The 21564-nt window shown below is 41.7% G+C and overlaps 1 protein-coding gene across 14 annotated transcripts in view; it reads right to left on the bottom strand.

Annotated features, from left to right (window-relative positions):
- IMMP2L (inner mitochondrial membrane peptidase subunit 2) overlaps window positions 1-8825 on the bottom strand; it is a 465930-nt gene extending 457105 nt beyond the window's left edge. For 5 of the 14 annotated variants that reach the window (XM_066991696.1, XM_066991708.1, XM_066991727.1 and 2 more), the window contains exon 1: window positions 4892-4988. The gene's annotated coding sequence lies outside the window, so the exon portion shown is untranslated. Of the gene's footprint in view, window positions 1-4891; window positions 4989-6663; window positions 6720-7803; window positions 7847-8720 lie in introns of those variants that run through there. The other 9 variants (XM_066991680.1, XM_066991706.1, XM_066991701.1 and 6 more) reach the window with 6 other exon arrangements.
- Window positions 8826-21564: the final 12739 nt, after the last annotated feature.

Here is a 21564-nt window from a genome sequence, read left to right as displayed (position 1 = left end):
TAGCGTCACATCGCCCAGTCTGTACGTGCAGCCAGGGTTTCCCCGTCCCAGGTGCAGGACCCGGCACTTGCTCTTATTGAACTTCATGCGGTTGGTGATCGCCCAGCTCTCTAACCTATCCAGATCCCTCTGCAAGGCCTTTCCACCCTCATTCGAGTCAACAACTCCTCCAAGTTTGGTGTCATCAGCAAACTTGCTCAAAATACCTTCTATTCCTACATCCAGATCGTTTATAAAAATATTGAAAAGTAGCTTAATCTAAGAATATTCATGTGATAGTTCCCATCACTGTGAATTATGAAGAACTTTTTCCATTACACCACAGTGCAGAAAAGCAACAATAAAAATCAGGTTTAGTAATCTTCTTAGAGATAATAACATCCATAGAAGTTCCTGAAGCAGACGAAGACAAACCAACACAATGACCTTTCAGCTTATAAGCCACATCAAAACAAAAAAGCTTAAAGCACAACAATTAACAACCTGATCTGTCACAGAATTATTAATGGGGGAAAAAATCAGTTTATTGTGGAACTGAGTATTCCTTCGAGCTAGTATTACTACCATATCCCATCACTGGGATCTATCTCGTACAGAGGCTCAATCCACATGTTGTTTGTGACTGGAAATAAATAGCTTATTCTTACTAATTAGTTGTATGCGTCAAGGACATGAATTTTACCGTCATGAACAACTGTGTATTTCCAATGAAAACATTTTATTCTTGAAATACAAAGCAAAAGTGGAAGAATATGTAACTGTAGATGCCAATTACAGCAATTCAAGCAGTAATTAGTTCAGAATGGGGAGTAATCAGTCACCTCTCACATCTGACAAGTTTCTCAGGATTTGGTTTTGCACGTGTAAGCAACCAAGAAAAAGAACACTAATGCGATCACTCTTCTATTGTCATTGTGATACTAAAACATGATCAGTAATTTTTATAAACCAGATCTTTTCAGAGCATTTGAACTTCAGCTGTAATGCAAAGTCTTCAAGAACTATCCCACAGGCGACTGGCAGAGTACCAGCTGGTCTAACCTGAAAAATACAGTTACTGCTTTTATTTGTGTTTCTGTCTCTTCAAAGAAACTAATAATCATTCATATATATCCCACATAGAGGAAAAGTACTGAATTGCTTCAGTTTTGGAACGCGTTTAAGTGATCAACATAAAAAGCATTTATCTTCTTGCACCTGAAAGTTCTGTGTTGCCTTTCAGCTTAAAGATTCAATGCATGCAAAACAAGTGAATTTTATAAATTGATTTGAAGCACCCTTTGCAAACAACTACCAGCTGCCGCTATGTTTTGGTCTCAGGAAGACTGCATAAATGAGGTGCTGCTTCTGAACAGAGTAAATTTCTAGATTATATTTACAGTAAATAATAACATAACCTTTGATTTTTAATTCATTTGCACATTTATCTATGTATTCTTTCAAGTACCACGAAGCTGCCACTGTAGTTAGTTGTGGTCTTTCTCAATCAAACTCTAGGCAAAAAAAAAAAAAAAGAAAGAAAAGAAAAAAAAATGTGAACAAGGTTTTTCTATTTGGATTAAGAACAAGTAAGTTTAGTACACAAAACAGGGAAGTTTCTTCTAGCTGAATGCAAAATGAGTAAACATAAGAAACAAGCTTCTAAGCTACGAATCTTTAAACGACACAAGTATGTATTGGGTATGTAAGGACAAAATAATAAATGACAATATTTAATATAGTACGAGTAAATAATTCCAAAAGAAAGAATAGAGAGAACTTGTTTAGTATTTGAATGATATTTTTCATTTTCAGTCCCACAACTTCTACAAAGAAAGCCTTCTGTTTATTTGCTCAAAACAGGCAGGAATTAGAACTGACTCCAAAATCTACTATTTCCATGAAACCTAGCAACCACTATCTACTGCCTGTGGCACATTAATAAACTAAATGTACAAACTAACATGCAAAATTATGCCTTTGAAAAATAACTTCCTTTATTTCAACAACTCGGGTTTTATCCTTGAACATTAGAGGTCACTGTGGGGCTTTCTAAGAGGGTATTTTGTGTGCTCTGTAGTAACCTTACACCACCATATTGGTTTTGAGCCTGGGATTTATGACAAGTTCAGCTCCCGGCTAAATTTCTCAGCTCTGTAAAACTAAGAGCACAGCTAAAGACAAATAGTTTGAGGAAGACATGATTAATCATTTTACTGAAAAATGAACAGAAGCATCCTACAGCTTAGCTACAGTAGAAAATCAAAAATTTCTTTTAGTATTTGCAGATTAATTTATTTCTAGCATAAATCAGTAACTTTTACAAAGCTAAAGAAAAGTTATCCAATGGGTTTTTCCCCCTTTCATGTAGGACTCTAAATAACAGTTCAGGAAAATACCAGTTTAAAAAATAAATAATACTAAAACCCTTCCATAGAAAGAGTAGCATATTATTTATACAACCCAATATATGTCTTTTTCTAGCAGTTCAGGACTTGCAGGGTACATCCCAGGCAACGGCAATTGGTATTTTTCTCTTAATACATGAAATGGAATCATATTTCTCATCTTCAAGGACTAAAAATTTAGCTGGAAAAAAAAATAGAAGATTGCCACACTTATGTAAAACTAAGAGTGTTCGTTCTACACTGACTGATACTGGTTTTAGGTTTATAACAGGGATTTTGGGGCTTCAGCTTGTCCGATCTTTGTAATACAATATGAACTCTAAAATTTACATTTTTCAGCATGGATCTAGAACTTCAATGACTCTTTTTCAAGTGTTAATTGCAACAGGAAGAACTCTAACACACAGGAACTAAGATTTGGTTCTTCTTGCAGAGATTTCAATGAGGATAAAAAAAAACTCTGAAAATGTTATAATATTAATTAATAGAAAAACGCAGGTTTGGGTCACTAATAAGAAGCTGAACTAAAAGCAAAGCATAAGATCCAGGTATTTCAGAAAGAGTTGGTATCTGGGGAACAATGGTCAAATTACAGGTACCTCAACATAAAATTTAAGCTGTGATTGTGAAACCTATTTAAATCTTAAAACTATTGTTCAGCACAATCAAATACCATTCTCTAGGATCTGGTTACCACCCACTATTACATAAAGTGCATAGCTCCTTCCCAGCAATTTGGGGAGCAAATTCCTTTTGGTAACCTATTGAAAGTTACACAGAAGAATCTGTAATTTTAAAGTAAAAGAAATGAACAGAAATCATAGAAATCTCCCAGTCACAGTGGTTAAAACTGTTATATTTCTGGAAAATGCATGTGGATTCAGTTATAAAACTGCACACTGGAAGAAAAAAAAAAAAAGTCTAATTCCAAACTCTGAGAAATAGTTTAAGTTAAAAAAATCATTTATTTTAAATCCCTGAGAGATCTTCCCTTCAACTTATCTTCTGTTGACAATCAATAGCTTTTTTCTTTCCTAACTGTAGTGTTGAGTTGTGGATAACAACTTAACAAGGAACAAATACTTATATGTACATGCACACATACTGGAGAGAGAAGGGGGAAAAAAAACAACGGTACAAGAAAGTTATCTGAAGAGAGGTGAAGCAGCTTTCCTAGACCACCAGCTTCATTTTTTTTTCAGTATCTCAATGTAATGAATTAATTCCAGTTCAATTTAAGAGCAAGATAAGAAAAAAAATCACAATGAAATATTGGCTAATTAAAAAGATATTATGAGGTTAGAGTCTACTTGGTGTTCTGCTGTTTTTCTATCTATGCTTCCCATTGACTTCCAAAAAACTTAATTTTACTTAAAAAGGATTAAGAACATCATGGAGACATTTCTAGTAACTGGCTCAGTCTCTTTAGCTACAAGAAGGAATTCTTTATTGAAAGGGTTGTTAGGCATTGGAATAGGCTGCCCAGGGAAGTGGTTGAGTCACCGTCCCTGGAGATCTTTAGATGTAGAGCTTAGTGACATGGTTTAGTGGAGGACTTGTTAGTGTTAGATCAGAGGTTGGACTAGGTGATCTTGGAGGTCTCTTCCAACCTAGATGATTCTGTGATTCTGTGAAGAAGTACTGTGGTCTCCATACAGGGAAGCATTAAACAAGGAATCGAGTGGACAAGCACCAAGCATGGAAAAGCCGCTGCTTTAAGTGATGTTACAGTAGAGAGTATAAACCAAAATAATCTCTCTCAGATGTTCAGCATGGATGGTAACAGGGAAGCCTCTCAATCAGGAGAGAGCTGTTATTAACTGTAGTCCTTACAGGACAAATAGATCGTAGAATCGTAGAACGGCTTGGGCTGGAAGGGACCTCAGAGATCGTCCAGTTTCAACCCCCTGCCATAGGCAGGGATGCCACCCACTGGATCAGGTTGCTCAGGGCTTTGGCCACGCAGGCCTTGAACACCTCCAGGGATGGGGCAACCACAGCACCTCTGGCCAACCTGTTCCAGTGCCTCATCCCCCCCTCGAGTTAAGAATTTCCTCCTAACTTCTCAACCTCCTCGCTGTTCTGTGCAGCGTGTAAAAAATAACAGTGAAGCTGACTCAAGTGTCTGACTGCAGAGCGTGTCGAGAGGGAACAACACCCAACCCAGGACCAAACAACAGCACCCAGCCCTCCCAACCACAAAGAACACGAAAAAAGGACCCGAAGCGCTTCAACCCCCTCAGGGGCCCGCCCCGCCCCGCCCCGCGCCGCCCAACGGCCGCTCAGCGGCCGTTGGGCGGCGCGGGGCGGGGCGGGGCGGAGTCGAGCGCCTGGCGCGAGCCGCGCGCGTGCTCGCCGCGGCCGCGCGCTCGCCGCGGCCCCCGCCTGCCTCAGCCCCCCATCTCCCCGCTCCCCCCTCCCCTCCCCGACTCCCCCCTCCCTCCGCCGCTCCCCCGCCACTCCCTCCCTCCCGCCCCGCCGGGCCCCGAGCCCTTCCCGCTTACGTCGCGCCGCTCCGCCTCTCGCCCGCCGCGGTCACGTGGTCACCGCGGCGGGGCCGGGCGCTGCGGGAGGGGGCGGGGGGGTGGAGGGGGAGAAGGGGCGCCGCCGCGCTCTAACAAAATGGCGGTCGGGCTGTGGCGGTGGTGCGGTCATACGGCACGGTGTAAAATCATCGACTCACAGAATCATTACGGCTGGAAAAGACCACCAAGATCGTCTGGTCCAATCGTCCCCCTACCACCAATATCACCCACTAAACCATGTCCCTAAGCACCATGTCCAAACTTTCCGTAAACACCCCCAGGGACGGTGACACCATCACCTCCCTGGGCAACCCGTTCCAATGCTGACTGCTCTTTCTGAGAAGAAATGTCTCCTCATTTCCAACCTGAACCTCCGCTGGTGCAGCTTGAGGCCATTCCCTCTAGTCCTATCGCTAGTTATCTGTGAGAGGAGGCCGACCCTCTGCCTGACTGCTCATTTCTGAGAAGAAAGTACCACAGTGTGTTGTCTGGTGTTCATTTTTAAGTCTACTTGCAGTTCGCCTGAGTCCAGGAAGACTTCAGGCCACTGTTAACAGCGGTCATGAATCCCTTCGGTGAATGTGGAGATTAAAATACTTGAAAGTTGCATCTGGTTTTTGCCAGTCAGATAAAATAAACCAATTTGAATATTAACATGTAGCACTAGAGTTTTTAAATATCATTTAGTTATAAACGTGAATGTATCACATGTTATAATCCACCCGGAAAAAATATTTTTTTTTGTTTAGTTGGTGTTCCTCCTGGTGCGTACGAGTTTCACGTTGACTGATGGCAACCACATGTTCTGTGCATTATCATTCACTAAACGGCTGTATTGTCCAGTGTTTAAAAATTAGGGTTGTTTTTTCCTAACACCAATACTGGCGTTTGTGATTTCACTCAGAAATGTAGGATGTGGGGGTATTTTTATCACCTACCAAAACAACTGCAGGTGCCACTATGGTCTAGGACAAGACAGTTCACTTACCTTCAAGAGAAAATGGGCAAATTTGTGGTGGAGAAAATCCACTAAGGGTTAATATTAAACACCCAAACTGCCTCTGGCTCAGAGAATCCATAGCATGGATGCTAGGAGATGCTACTACTATTCAGGCTGTTCTTAGAAGTAATGTAAGATTATACCTTTGTCTAACTGTGCTGTCTTACTTGTAATTTATTATTAAAATCATGTCATTGTTTTAATTTGAGTATAAAATTGTTTGTATTTACAATCAAAATTACCTTGACTTTGGAGGTCAGTTGTGAAAGTATGAATGCATAGTTACCTGCAGTCAGACCATGTTTTTTTGAACATGTGAAATAGTCTTTCCACATTTTTTGAGACAGGAATCAACCCAAAATTATCACAGAAGACAACACCATAGAATACTTGTTCATGAACCAAATTTGAGGACGTGGTATGTCAAGTTTATACTTGAACTTGACAATCTTGAAATTCTTTTCCAACCTAGATGATTCTATGACTCTATGACAATTTTTAAATACTGATTAAAGATTTTTTTGCTGTACGCCTCTTGATCAAATGATGACTTATTGGCAGCTTTCTTCGTTTTGATATACATGTACTAAACAATGAGCAGAAAATAGCCATTCTTATTTAACAGTTATGTGCAAATAAAATTATATCTCTCAAAGCTGATAGTAAAGTTACTGGCTGCAAATGATGCATTACAAATGTTCAAACCATTTTATTTATTTATTTACAGATTTTTTTTAATAGATATTCCTACCTTGTCTCCTTTGTTTTGTTTAGCTCAGGACTACACTACTGCAGTTATATCGCTACCTGCAAGTAGAGAATAGTTTATTTTGCTTTCAAGTGTAACACATAACTACTGAAAATGTTTTGATACTTCCATGCTAATGATATATCAGTGGCTGAAAATGATATATCAGTGGCTGAAAAAAATATAAAGAATGCCCTTTTCAATCAACTCTTCTATTGCTTTTCAGTTGAGAGTAGCATTAAATCATTCTTGGCAATTCCTGAAACTTTTGTACCACAGTATACATTTAAAAGAATCTAAGCAGACTGCAGCAAGAGTATGGCTTTATGCTAAAAACACATGTAACGAATTCTGTTTCTCCTAGTTTATTTCATTTTGCATTTTAAGAGCATGGAAAGTCAGTAGAAGGTATGTAGACCCTCTGAGTTATAACCAAGTACTGTACTGAAAATACATCTATCAGTCGGGAATTTAAGGCCTGTTTATCTTCCTCCATATAGTAAAGTAATGAATCTTTGAATAGGACTGAGTACGCTGTTCTGAAGAGGTATGTGTTGGAGGACAGACTGGGCTGGATAAACACACAGATAAACACCTGTGGTGTGGCTCCAGTCATCCCATATTCATGCTAATACAGCTGCTTTGGGGGGACCATGCAGCAAACTGGATCACTGAACTTAAGTGGGCTGAAGCGTGTGTGTTTCTTATCTCATTTCCTGATCTGGGTTACAGGGCGATCCCCTGGCCCTGATACAGGATCATTGGAGGCACAAGATCAAGATGCCTGATACTTAAATGCCTATTGCTGATAAAGGCTTTCTGTCATCCACCTAGAGTTTGAAAGACCTGTGGCCCAGGGGCAAGTATGCTGTGGCACAAAAGAGGATAATAAAATCTTAAGCCTACAAATGTACTGGGGAAATAAAAAAAAAAATAAAAAAATAAAAAAGTGGCCATAAACCTTTAAGTATTATTTTATTATTAAACATTTCCATTTTATTACATTACTAAGCACGTAAGGCTTGCTAGTCTCTGGATTCTGATAATGGCTTGTGATAAGGACTTACACACTGCTTTTATTTTATTTTCTCCTCCTCAAAACACTTCTTTGCTGCAAGTTTTTATTTTGTGGGAGTTACTTACCCATGTGTATGTAACAGCTGTCTTTGTAGGACATAGGATCCCCCTAGGACAGAATTAATGTCATTCAAGTGTGGATGTTGCAAAGAAATCAGGTAAAATATTTTAGAAGCCCCTCAGCATTTTCTGAACACATCTGGATGACCACTCAGGTGTAGAGGCATGCAAGTTGTCTGCCATGGGAGGGGAAGCACAACCCTACTTGTGTCAGGTTTCCAGACCTAGTTGAGGGCCGTTTTTACCAAATACCAGCAGGAGCACAGGCCAAAACTTCCTGACTGATGTTAATACCTATGCATATACCTGGGTTGTCTTTGAAGTTGATTATTAGACTGTATGAAAGCTCTTATATAGCGACTTATGGACAAACAAAATTACCTTCCTGTTCCTTAGTGTTGATACTCTTTTGACTGTTGCACATTGTTTCTGTTATGCCTCATGCCTACTGAAACAAAAACTGATCAGAATAAAGTAGATTTTGCTTCCAATTGGTCAGGCAGGCAGCAGAGCATAAAACTCTGCACTGGGGAAAAAGAGAGGAGTTAAAATATAGGAAAATTATTCCTGAAATCCTTAGTATGGCCAGTGAAACAGACATAATCTCTGAAGGGCATAAAATAGATAAAAAAAAATTACCACAGTCAGCTTCGGTGTGTTGACTTTTCCTAAGGAATGGTTGTTGCCCTCAGATTCTTGTCACAGGAAAAAAAGGAAGCAAACCTGATTTGCAAACTCAAGAGTTTATCAGCAGTGTACATAAAACCTTGACAGGCTAATCAAAGAACTATCAGTCCAGATCTAATATGTACAACAAGAAGAAAACAGTCTTATTACAGGAATAAAAAACATAATAATACAGTTAAAATTCTTATACAAACTTCCTAACATCCGCCTCCCTCTGTCCACAGTGCTATGCTCACCCTTCTGTTGCTTCTGTGGGTACTTAGGTCATTTGCTTGATTTTGCCGGTTTTCTTTGCGTTCTCTGCCACCCCTAGAGCTGGCTTTCCCCAGCTGCCAGGTCAGTGTATTTTTAACTGTCTGCTGATGTTTATAGCCCTGGAGTTTCCAGTGTCATGTTGTGCCTACCCCCACTCCTGTCACACCATGACTGTATTCCTCTGCGTTGCCTTATTGTGTTAGGGTCATAAATATTTCAGTCTAACAAGGAACTGCTTGTAACCACTGTCCATACAAAAATTATCGTTGTATAACACACATACAAAATTTCACAAAATTAAAACATATTAGACAATAACCTCCTGATCATTAGAAAATTGTTCTAAAAAGCAAACTAAAACAGAGTTTCAGGCATGATAAAGCAAGCTCAGCAAAGCCCAACAATTTCTGAGGGTTTGCAGAGTCTGTACGAAGCTCATGTTCTGCTAGTAGCCATAGCAAAACTGGATGTACTGAGCTACAACGCTCCTGGATTAAGGGCTACATGAGTCCTATGTATTCAGAAATGTGAAAGTAACTCGACCTCATATTAATTAGCATTTTGCAATCTTCATTATCAGTATTCAGTTCTTACATGCAATGTGTAAATCCTTATCTTGTTTTTAATTGCAGAGAAGAGATTACACAACATCCTTAGTAGCAATACACTAGTGAAGGAGAAATCACTGTAAATTAGTGGTTATTATATGTCGTTTGTAAACCAGCTAATCCATACAGTACAGTCTTTCAGCATTGTCATATTTAAGGGGTTAAAATTCCCTTAGTGGAATCAGTATTTCTGTACTGTCCTTTCTCATTATAGTAGCTTATTTCTGAATCATTTCTCCTGTACATGGCTTTTAAAGGTGTGTAATTAACTGGTTGCAAGTTGTTAGGCAGTTGATGAAGTGTGAACTGGGCACTGATTTGTTTTCTTTATTTACATGTTTCCCATAATACTCTGATGAGAGCAGGATGCTGAGGCTTTTTACCCTTTGTATTATTCCTTGCCTGTTTCATCAGATTAGGAGATTTGTGAAGCCATTTGCAATTCCTCAAATTTCATTAACAATTAGTATCCAGGGAAGCCTTAATCAAAACTTAATAAGTGTTAAAATATGAGCACAAAACAGCAGCCCTTTCACTAACTCACATAAGTTAAGGAATTAGCTGCATTTACATGAAATGTAATAGTACATCTGAGCACTCTCAGATAGTTTGAAAATAGGCTGCTTTTGAAGACCAAGACAATGTAAGAACTTTCTGTTGTTCAATGCTCAGTCCTCCCCCACATACTCCTTTTTCACTAGAGAGAAAAATAATTGTGTTCAATACCTTCAACCAAGAGGTAGGGAGAGAGACAGCTTCGTCCCCTGGGAAGTGGTGGTCTCACGTTTTGAAACAGTGCTGTGTGTGAAGGTGTCTACCCATGAGAGTTTGCTGCTGGCTTTACTTTAGCATTGTCTCTGGCAAGCATCATAAATAGCTTGCAACCTAAAAAGAACATATTCTTACACATGTACGTTTCTTGCCTTTGCTGGTCCTGGTTCACCTACTGAGAGTTGTTCTGTGTGGCTTAGTAGGGCAGCGTGGTTTGCAACACTGCTCATACCCAGATTGCCTGCAGGTCTTCACACCCATGTTTTGTCTGTCATAAAATGGGTTCAGGTGTTATTTCTTCTGAGTCTAGTTACTGAATCTCACAGGCCAGTTGACCTAATAGAAAAATAGGAGTCTATCCTACACCTGTAGTGCTGGTGCCTCCCATCAGAAAGTATTATCATATATTTTACACTTAAGTCTGTATTGTTTTTACTGTCTTAATTTCCTCAAATCTTAAACTTCCACTGTACAATGGAAAAAAAAATCCTTCTTGTTGTCTGTTTTCTGTGTTGTACCTTAGAAAAATGTCAGTGTCTGTTCACACTGTGTTTATCCACCCTGGCGTTACAGATTGAGGAGGACTGAGAGAGCAGCTTGTGGGCGTCTGGCAGCCCTGCTGAGGGGACTGCAGGATGCAGCGCTCTGACGGCGTTCACGTGGCAGGTTCCTGGAGCACCACCCAACTTCCCATGTCCACACTACATCAAGGACTCAGTGTCCTCAGGCATGAAACTGAGCCTCTGTGCCCTTCAATACCCCACAACCATGTTCCCCTAGATCTTGTGTCATGCCCCACTGCCCTCTTTACATTCAGACCCAAGATCCTGCTTGTGGCCCTTCACAGGGCCTACATCCCTCAAGCATACGCTGAAGCATTACTTCAGCGTGATGTGATGGACTGATCCTCTGGGACTTGGGCAAGGCAAGAGAGGGACTCGGGCAGCTTCACCAACAGCCAGATGGGATTCAGACACCAAGCTCATTTCAGGAGCTTTCCTTCCCCTGCTACAACCATCCACAGACCTGTGCAGGCCACAGCCGTACAGGCAGATTCTGGCAGGCTGGGTGAGGTTACGTAAACTAGCACGTACTGTCTGAATCTCAGCTGTTTGACACATGTACCAACAATAGCTGTGTCAACCTTCAGGTGAGAGAGAGCCCTCCAGTAAGCTGCTTCATGGCTGATGGCAGAAGCTGGCACCGGCACTGGTGAGGGAACAGTGTAGGTACAGGCCTGCTGTCTGGACAGCGGCCGTTCCGGATTTATATAGATGTGCAGCACAGCTACTTAATAAAAAGCACATTCTGCAGTTTTGGTAACAATCATGTAAGAACATGCACTAGCTAATTTATGACAAAAAGTATCACTGTGGTCAAGACTGCACTGCATGCCCAGCTACCTTTGAGGTGCAAGCAGAGCTCCTGTTGTTTTCTGTGTTTACTGAGGGGATAGTAATGATCATTACAAGCAGTACTCTGGGTCTTAGTGATCACTAGGGGTGATCCATGCCAGCTGAGAGGTGGCACTAACCGTAAGAGAGCCAGACATGGTTTCAAAGTACTCGTTTGCCTTGTTTCATCCTGCTAATGTTCACCTTGTGCGATACACAGGTGTTTTGTTTACCCCACATAGTATGGACAGGGCCAGAGTGAGGACTGCCGCTCTGTTAGCCCTGTGCTGCTAGAATGTGTCTAAAAGAAAGAGATGGATGCAACACAGTACGCATGTACATAAACTTACCTTCTCCACCCTCCCTCTTAGATCAGTGACTGCTGCCGCATCTCTTCTGAAATCAGTTCCTTTCCTTCCTTCCTTCCTTCCTTCCTTCCTTCCTCCCTTCCTTCCTCCCTTCCTCCCTTCCTTCCTTCCTCCCACCTGTCTTCAATCTTTCCGACAAATTTCTTGACCCTTTCCCATTGCAGCAGACATCTCCCCCTGTTGCCCTAACAACAGGAGCAGCTCAGCTGCACAAGGCAGTCAGGGCTGGAGTTTTTCTCCTCTCACTGAAAACACTCGCTCACTTCTTTCCACCTGTATTCTTTACCATCAGTCTAAAATGCTGATGGTAAAATGCATCAGTCTGAAGTAAAGCAGACACTGTACCCTGGTAGGAGAGCTGTGCTCAGAGAGGTGACATGCCCTCTAACGCCACGCTAACGTGCACACTGCCATCTCTGCCCAGTCTCTACTTCAGTACTCAAACCACAGTGATGGTGATGAAAAAAAGGACAGAGCAGAGAGCTGATACTATCTTTAGTACCTATTACAAAGGAAATATAAAAGCTGCCCTTGGACTAATCTTCTAAAGTTGCTTACTGGCTTCTAGGAATATATATTTTCCAGCTTTCCTTCCCATCCATCTCTCCTGACTTCAAAGCGAGATTTTACTGCATGCCCTGAATTCTTACATCTTTTCTAAGCATGTGAGTTGAAGATGCTGTTTATCTTATGGAAGTTATCAGCTTGCTACAAGTTGAACAGATGTCACTTGCCCAAGTCTTCATTTCGAGGGATGTCACTCAAGCAGGCAGTACTTGAACCTCTCAGAGAAAAAGCAGGAATAGGAGCCTGCTTGAAGACAACAATGTCTACAGAAAATATATGTATTGCATTGTATAAAAAATATTTATGTCACTGACAGATTGGAGGAAAAAAAAAAAAAAAAAGCTTTTCCCTGTTGTGAAATGCCAGAAAGTTGTGTTAGGTTCAAATAAAGTGCTGCTGGGAAGCAGCAAGCCCCAAAATAGTCCGTATTGAACAGTTACCCAGTTATGCTTGCACTAAGGCAACAGACACAGTAATAAGTAAGAATACTGAGGATGGAAGGGGCAAGCTAAAGTCTTCAGAGCTCCTAGCTAGAAAGTATTTTTAGATAGGCACCTCCTGTTCACTGGTGCAAACACAAGTTAAGAATAAGCAACTCATTCCTGACACATAGACGCTTTCGCTTAAGCATGAGCATTTGCAGTCCCACAGAGTCTATTCAGACTGGTTGTATCTAAAACTCCTCCATGGAACATGGACAGCTGCGAAATACTTGGAGGAAAATGAGGGCCATAATCTGGGCTGGCTTTATAAAATCAACACATGGCCATAAAAATACACACAATGAGGAATTGCTGGATCCAATTGCCTTGTCATTCTAGGCCTGGGATTTAGACTTGAGATGTTGACCTCGGACCTCAGTAAAATGCCTTATCACAAACTGAAAAAAAGACTTTTCTCTGTAAAGTGTTAGCTTCGAAGAAGAAAATTAAACCAGAAAGGAAGCCCTGTGTACTTTCCTCGTGCAGAATATTGCTTAGATGGATGGTCATGGCTGGCAGGGTGCACATAGTGTGCTTGGAAAGTCCAGTACCGATGTCTGAGCTGCTACAGTGCTAAGACCACATTGTTTTGATTCTGTTCTAGTTAGCCCATTAAGGTTGGCAAGCCTATTAACATAAAATTGGGATCCTGGAGTGTGCTCGATTGCCATTTCGTAGCAAATGCATCAAAGCCACATATATTATGCCATCTGGAAATAGATCAGAAAGACCTTCCCAGCCTCCACTCAAACTGCGAAGATACAAAAGCAGACTTGCCAGCTCTCTGCATCTGCTAGCTCTGATAGCTCCAGCACCCAGACCCGGAGTAGATCTCCTGGAAAGTCCAAATTCATCAGCCAGAGAATTTGGGGGTGCAGCTGCTCTGAGGAAAAGGCAGTCCGGTGTTTGATGGAGAGGCTGGCCAGTGGTAGTGATAAGCTTGGGCTGAGAGGCAGTCCACAAATGTGCAGCCATGCCAGTAGTTTCAGAGCCTGATGATATCCTCAAGGCCCAACACTTGAATGTCCTCCTTTTCCCATCTATTTTCTTCTCCTGAAAAATGAAGGGAGCTTTTAATCACATTCCACCACTATCACAGGCAAACATTAATATGACAGATTCATATTGGGTCACTTAATTAGCAAGAACTTATTGTAAAACCTCCTCTGCAAAGCAGGAGTGCCTCTACCACCATTACAGGTAGATAGCACACGCATCTTTAGTTTCCTTCCTTTTAATGCAGAACAAGTTGCCAGTCTGTCTGTGAATACCTGGGCCATCTAAGCAGTGATTTCCTCACAAAGATGCCAGACTCAGTGAAGTTGGATGCTTCATATCTGACAGTTGTACAGAGCGGAAGGAATGAGCTTCCTGACAGGACTGGGAAGCCCTAGGTTGCATTCCTTATGGCTGTTACAGTGGAAGGGATGTAGGACCACCACATGGTTAAATATAAGGCACCAGGCACATTGTTTGTACCTTAGTTCAGGAAGATTGATGCCACATCTGATAACCCAAGGATGACAAAAAGCATGTGGTAGGACAAGTCAAGTTGCAGAGCAATGCAGGAGCTGTGTAAGCAAATTCCAGCAGATCCAGGGGACCCTGAAGGTCAGTTGAGCCAGCTGCATGGTAAGGAGGTGCCCTACAGAGGGGAGTGCTTCCAGGCTGCCACCCTTGTCCTTGCAGCTGACAGTCAGGATGCCACAGGAGGTGCTCTAGGAGCTAACCAGTGTCAGAAGGCCAGGAAATTTAGGCTCAAAGATGTGACAGAAGTGGTGGAGGGGTAGCAATAAAAAATAAAAATAAAATTAAAAAAAAAAGTAATTTTATTATTTACATTGTTTGTATACAAATGGTTATAAAATACATTTTTGTTAAAGTAACTATAAAGAGCAAGCCAAATCTTTCCCTCAGAGCTAGTCTTCTGTCTCTGTTTTTTTTTTTTTTTTTTTTTAACAGCTAAATCCATAGGTGATTCCAGCCTCAGGATGGCCCTCAAGCAAACACAAAAAAGGTCTGTACCAATAAAAAGGAAAAAAACAAAAACAAGTAACTGGACATTGTTTGCCTTATCCTCAGGACCTTCTAGTCTGTTCGTAAAATTCAACATCATCCTGTCAACTTTTCCATTCTGGTCTATGAAAAGTGACATATTTTTCCTTCTGAAAAGCCCTACCCTTAATTATACCGCATTAACTAAAATCAGCGTGAACAGTTTTAAATGAGAGAGTGGGAGCTGTAATGGAAGTAGGGGAGCGGGTTGAGAGCTACCGAGACAGCAACGCGGAACAGCGGAGGCATGAGGAAATTAAAATGGGGCGTGAAGGGCTGAGTGTATCGAAATGGCAAATAGGAAGCTGGGGGAATTGGCAGGGGACAAGCAAGCAGAAATACAATAGAGAGTGTGGGTGAATATGAGAGACAAATGGCAGAAACAAAGAGCCGTTTATAACAGGCAGGAAGAATTGAGCTGTGTAATCACAGAAGCCTGCTGCGACTGAATGGACGCGTACACCGAGCGCAGCACTTTCAAGAGGACAGCAACAGTTTCCCTCTCCTGTGTTTCAAACTCGACCCCGATGCCCCAGCCAGCCCCGGCCTATGGGATATCATCGATTCCTGCCCGGGTGGGACAGCAGCCTGCCGCACGCAGCCCCGACACCACGCTGCCTGTGACCAGCACGCTCCTGCAAGCGGGCACAAGGCTGGAAGGCAGCTGGCACGAGTCCCCAGGCAGCAGCCTGGAGCTGGCAGGGGCTGTACTGAATCATTCTTAGAAGGCTTTCTTTGCTAACGCCACCTGAAGCATTTGTTTTTCCATGTACTGTGATTTGGGAAGCATAATACCTTCGTTCCTAATATACTTAGAACAAGTACCTGCACAGTGTTACAGGAAAGCAGCGGGTGTCACTGCTAGGAGCAGTTGGCATCTCCGTGTGCCTTTATTCAGTACATATTCTGGGCACCTTATTACAGGTTGTCAGGTCACCGTGCTGAGCACATCCTGTTTGCTGAATCAATTTTTACTTCTAATTGTATAGAATGGGCTGCGTTAAAATGTTCTTTAAATTAGATCAGCACCTTCTGTATCCAAAATCCCTGAAGAACAGCTAGCTGCACTTTTAGAGCTCCATTTCTAAACCTCCCACGGGAAAAATCCCTTCCAGACACATGAAGTTAGAGCCAATAAAGAACTAAGGCATCAGATGCAGAACTGAGACACTTAAACCCAGAGTTATGGTCCAAATCCTACTGCTCAGCTGTTGTATAACCTTGTCGATAACTCCTCATTTCACCTGCAAGTTCTCTGTGAAAGCCTGCTTTCCTGCAAGCATGAAATTATGGCTGCACGTATCTAAACCAAGGCCCTGAGCAGAGCTGTCAAATTTTAAGACCCCCACCAAATCTGATACGAATTATCAGAGAATTACCAGAGCATGACTTGCACCCCCCCTCGCTCCCCCCCCCCCCCTAAAAAAAAGAAAGGATGAGGGTTCTCACAAGATACAAGTATTTCTACGTGTTTTAAAGCAGCAGCATTTAGCATGCAGGCACCATGCAGTTAGAGAAGGCAGGAAGCAGAAGAGCTTGATCCCAGCTTCCTGCTCACCGTTTGGTTTCAGCCTCTGGAACCCACGAGCTCCCAGGGCTGATCCATACATCCCAGACTGAATGTGCCGTCTGGCCCCATATACAAGAGGAAGCGCTGACTGCTGTTGCTGAGTGGCAAAATAAAGCGATGACTTGCTCCTGAATTTGTACAGCTCCTGCTTGAGGAGCTCAGTGCACGTTCTAAAATTGCCTGCTGGAGCAAGCCCCTAAGGGCCTGAAGACAAAGTGAACGCTTTCCAGGACCTAATCAGGTTGGCATGTACCCGAACCACCCACTGCTGTAAAACTCATCCTGTGGTACTTTGCAGGAGGCAATTCGCAGCTTTATAGCCTAAACTCACCCCCCCGAGGCACATCGTATGCACTTTGGAATGAAATTCTGAGCCCTTGGGGACCAGTTTTGTAAAACACTCGTTTTGAAAGTTAGTGAGTTTAGATGGGGATGCCTGACATAAAGATGGTTATATGGCTAACTGAATGGGGTTTGGTCTCTTCTTGCTGTCTGCTCCCTCACCACTTTTACACGCATACATACATATGTGTATACATGTATACGCACACATTGTAGTAACATTTCTGGATGTAAATTACCTGGCTGTTCATCCCTCTGAGTACTTCTGTCCTCTTAGCACACCTTGGCCCATCCATTCCGCATGGCCTGAGTACTCTGAACAGGTAAGCAAGCAACCCTGAACTTGCTGAGGGCAGTAACAGGCAAAAAAGACACGGTGCAGTGGGAATTTGGCTCACTTCACTTTCTGGCTGCTTCTCACATCTGCATACTAAACTGCACTCTGACAGGCTCACCAGTAATCCGTGCAGTTTCCGAGGGTACATAAACCCGTCAAGCCTGGTGCAGCCATCTATTGCTACCCCAAATTTCTGTTCCCATCACTCAGCTTTAAAACCATTTAAGCCACGACACAAGATTTTTCTTTCAGTACTGAGGAAAGGTCTCCGTTTCTCATTGCACGTGACCATTTTTAAATGCTTTCTAGAATAACTCATTTTCAGTTTCTCATCTTTACGTTTCAGCATGAGCCACTGAAGCTGAATGTCACAACAAGCTTGTCAGGAGCTAAGAATGGTAGTAGAAGTTAGTGGTAGAAGTTAGGGAAATGAGTAGAAGTGATCCTAGAGATTTTCCCAGACTTAATTGCACATATGCATATTCCCTTTTGCCTGGACAAATGAAGGCATTATAGTATTGGTTTTCAGATCTTTCATTAAAATGAGCCGTGATGACAGCATTCATAGGTCGTGTTTTTAATTTGCTGGTATTTGTGTGTTCACAGATATGCTTACAGGGCTCATTTTCTCCCTCAAAATGGTTGCCCCGGGAGCCAAATGGCCGTGAGGGCTGCTCTCTGGCTCTGTGTCAGCAGACGACTATGAAATCAAAAACGAAATTAGCTGAGCAGACCGGAGAAAGGTATGTAACCACAGCTTCCTGCTCCCCAGAGAAGCGCATGACTGGAACACGCTGTCTTCGACACTACAGTAAATTGCTGATTTTGTCACCCAAACTGGGAGAGCTGTGCCAGGAGAGCTCTGCCCTGGGTGGGTAGCCTGTTAGGGAGAGCGTTTTCATGTGCTGGGAAGCTGAAGGTGACAGAGGTGACAGATAACATACTCAGCATGCACAGCAACTAACTGCTGGGGCAGAACAAGACACTAGATGAGAAAGAACAAATGCATCGCTCTATTCTGGTGTTTTTGGCATTCACCAGGATTGAACTTGGGAATCTGGGTCCCTAATATTTAACTAATACTTAATATAATTAAAACATGTTACATATAAAATCGATACATGCATACTGATATTAACATAGCTAATTTTACATAATATTAACATTAGATTTGGGAAGCACCTACCAGTGCTCTGCATGTTTGCAGCAGCCGGTGATACGGTCTCCACAAAAGCAACCACATTACGGTGGTCTCCACAGTGGTTGAAGATTAGCCAGGAAACAACAAATGGGTCAGCCACATTCTGGCTGAGAGCATCGGCCACTGGACTACGGGGTGAAGGAGGAGCTGCTGCCTCTTTTGGTCGTATTCTGATGGAGTCTCTCTCTAGGAAGGCCATGAGGACTCCTGTGAGGTTGAGCACTGCATACTTGCACATGAGCTAAATGCTTGGTGCACCTCTATCTGGAGTGTTTGCAAGCCTAGAGAATGGTGAAGCAAAGCTTCATGTTCATAAAGACTTTTAATAAGCAATAAAGAACAGGGTGTGAGGTCAAGCCTTGACCTTTTGCCTCTCACATTTGAAGACTTTGGATAACTGCATACCTCAGGTATCAGTTGGATACCTTTGAATGTATTGTATTCAACGTATTGTACAAATTCAGTTAAATTCAATACATTCAGTACATCTCTTCAGCTTGGACTTTACTCCATACTGTTACATTGCTGTAAAACTGAAGTAACTTCACTGAATTTACTGAAGTTACGCTTATTTTTATATCAGATCTGAGTAACCGACTTCAGTTTTGTAACTATATTTTGTAAGTATAAGTATTTTACCATATGCTAAAAGCATATGGTAAAATACTTATGAATAACAAAGAACAGTGCCTCTGGTGTGAGTTAGTTACCTTTGCAAACACCAAGCAAGTCAAAAGCCTGAAAGAAAAAAAAAAAAAAAAACAAAACATATGCTTTCACAAATACTAGTTCATTTTTATCGAAGTGTCATGAATACTTTGTGCAGTTAGTATAACAATGGGAAACCTTCGTTATATGCCTTGGTTGAAAAGTAAGGCAAGAATGTCCACTTCTTTTGTATCAGCTATAAAGCACACTTTCTATATAATGCACAGATAATAGCAGGAACTAAAATCAAACATCAGATTAAAATTCCTGTATTTTCTGGGGAACACTGTAAATCATATGCATGAAGTCCCAGTACAGTTTTACTTAGAGGATTTATTCACACACAAACCATCAGGTGTACCAGGATAAATTCACCCTGAAAGTAAGTCTGTATGTGTGCAAGCAAAATATAAATTAAAGGTAATAATTGTAAAAATCTTTTCTCGTTGTTTAGAGATCAGATTATATGGGTTTGGGGTGGATTTTTTGCTTTATTTATTTTGTTTTGTTTGGGGGTGCACCTTATCATTCCTCCATACGTGTTTTGGCATGAGTTCAGCATGGCAAGGGGAACAGTTTTCTGAATTTAGGACAGAAGAGGTAAAGGGAAAACTATTTTCAGTATTTATTCGGCTCCTGCAAATTGGGAAAAAGTATTCTGCAATCTGTGGAACAGCATCTGAATGACATTGTAATCTTGTATTAACTTCTGTTTCCATAAAGTTTCTCTGATAATCATTTGGTTGTTTAAAAGATGTCTTCCCAGTAATATTGTGTGTTATAATTCACTGGCAATTGTTGACGCTCAAAGATTTAGTACACTAATTCTGCTTTTAGACTTCTCAATGTACTTCAAGTTTTACATTTGAGAAGTCTTGTTCAGAGAGAGGAAAAAAAAAAAAGGCAGCCATGTTGCTATCAGTTATTTCTGGCAGCTTAGAAAGAGTTTGGATTGTTTTATTTTGTTTTTCTATTAATTGCACGCTGTATATCAAAACGGGTTTTTGACGTTCTAATGTGTAGCATCACGATTTCAAAACACATTACAGAAATCAAACACAACTGCATAGTAATTGCAGTTTTATTGCTTCAATTCTCCACCACGTCGAGAGCATTTCAAGACTAATCTATTCAAGATGATTGCCTCTGAACTATTTGATTGTAAATGGTTTAAAGAGCTTCCACTTTCACCCTGAGCATGCACCAGATTATATATACATTTTTCATACTCTTATTAGACGCAATGATCTTAGAGGAAGGAACTTAAAGAAAATGATGTAGGTTGCAATCTGCACAGAGCAAAAATATTTTAGTGAACCAATCTTGAAGTTTAAATACTTTTGTTCCAATTGCATAAAGAATTCCAATTATGCAAAGAAATGAGTGGTTATTCCCAATTGCATAATGCATAAACAAGAATAAAACACTAAATTTAAAACATTCTTTAGTCTTAAAACACAAACCAACACCAAAAGCAAGACTACGAGTGCTGGAAAATTGCTTTTGCTTAAATAATACTATGAGGTTATTAAAATAGTAATAAACTATTTAACATTTTATTCTTTTTATTCTTCTAACACCTTCATTCTGTACCACCAATTTCTGCTATTTATTCCAAACACATTTAGAAAAATCAGAAAATAGTCCTGCCAGCCCCATCACAGCACATTTATGCAAAAACATAACCCTTTTGAACTCAAAGTCCTGGAAGAGCTCAAAATCTGAATATTACCTATAACATTTTTCTCTGGATGCTGAGTACTCATACAGCAAGGTGTGAAACAGAATGACCTGATCACCCAGGACCAGTCACGCCGTGGAGTTGTTTTCCCAGTTGCTCTGATTTGTTCTTGTTTGTCTGCTACTTTCTGGCCCTGCTGTGCCATTATTTCCCACTGGAAAGCAGGCATAGGGATGGGAGCCTGCCCTTTGGCTTACACTGAGCTATTCTCACCATGCCATGCAGAAGCATCATTTAATGGGCACTTACTCAAATGCAAGCAAAGGCAGTAAGGCAGGCCACTTGTTCTTCCCTCACCTGCTCCTTGTCCTCGTCGAGGCACCGCTCCCTGGGCACCGTGCACCGATCCAGCCACCTGCAGAGGACCCAAGGAGGAGCCACAGCGATCTGTCAGCTCCAGATAGAAATCCAGCTGCAGCAACGCCCTTTGCGAAGTGCTGCTTTCAGCGGGTTCACCAGGGAGATTTAAAAACTTTCCATGTTATTTAATTTATTTGTAGTGCTGCTAAATATGGTGCACAAGGACAGCACGGCACAACGGTGCCTTGCCTGCTTCACTGCTAGCGCTCACCCCCTTTTACACCAGCCCCTCACAGTATGGATGGGGAGAGAGGCAAAGCGGGCCTGCTGGGGGAGCACGTTGGTCCCCGAGGAGGGCAGCACGGACAAGTCCATGCACAG

The sequence above is a fragment of the Anser cygnoides genome, chromosome 1 (assembly GCF_040182565.1).
Source record: "Anser cygnoides isolate HZ-2024a breed goose chromosome 1, Taihu_goose_T2T_genome, whole genome shotgun sequence".
In the NCBI taxonomy this organism is placed as follows: Eukaryota; Metazoa; Chordata; class Aves; order Anseriformes; family Anatidae; genus Anser; species Anser cygnoides.
The sequence above is the reverse complement of the archived record's forward strand: the minus strand, read 5'-3'. Positions and strand labels throughout refer to the sequence as shown.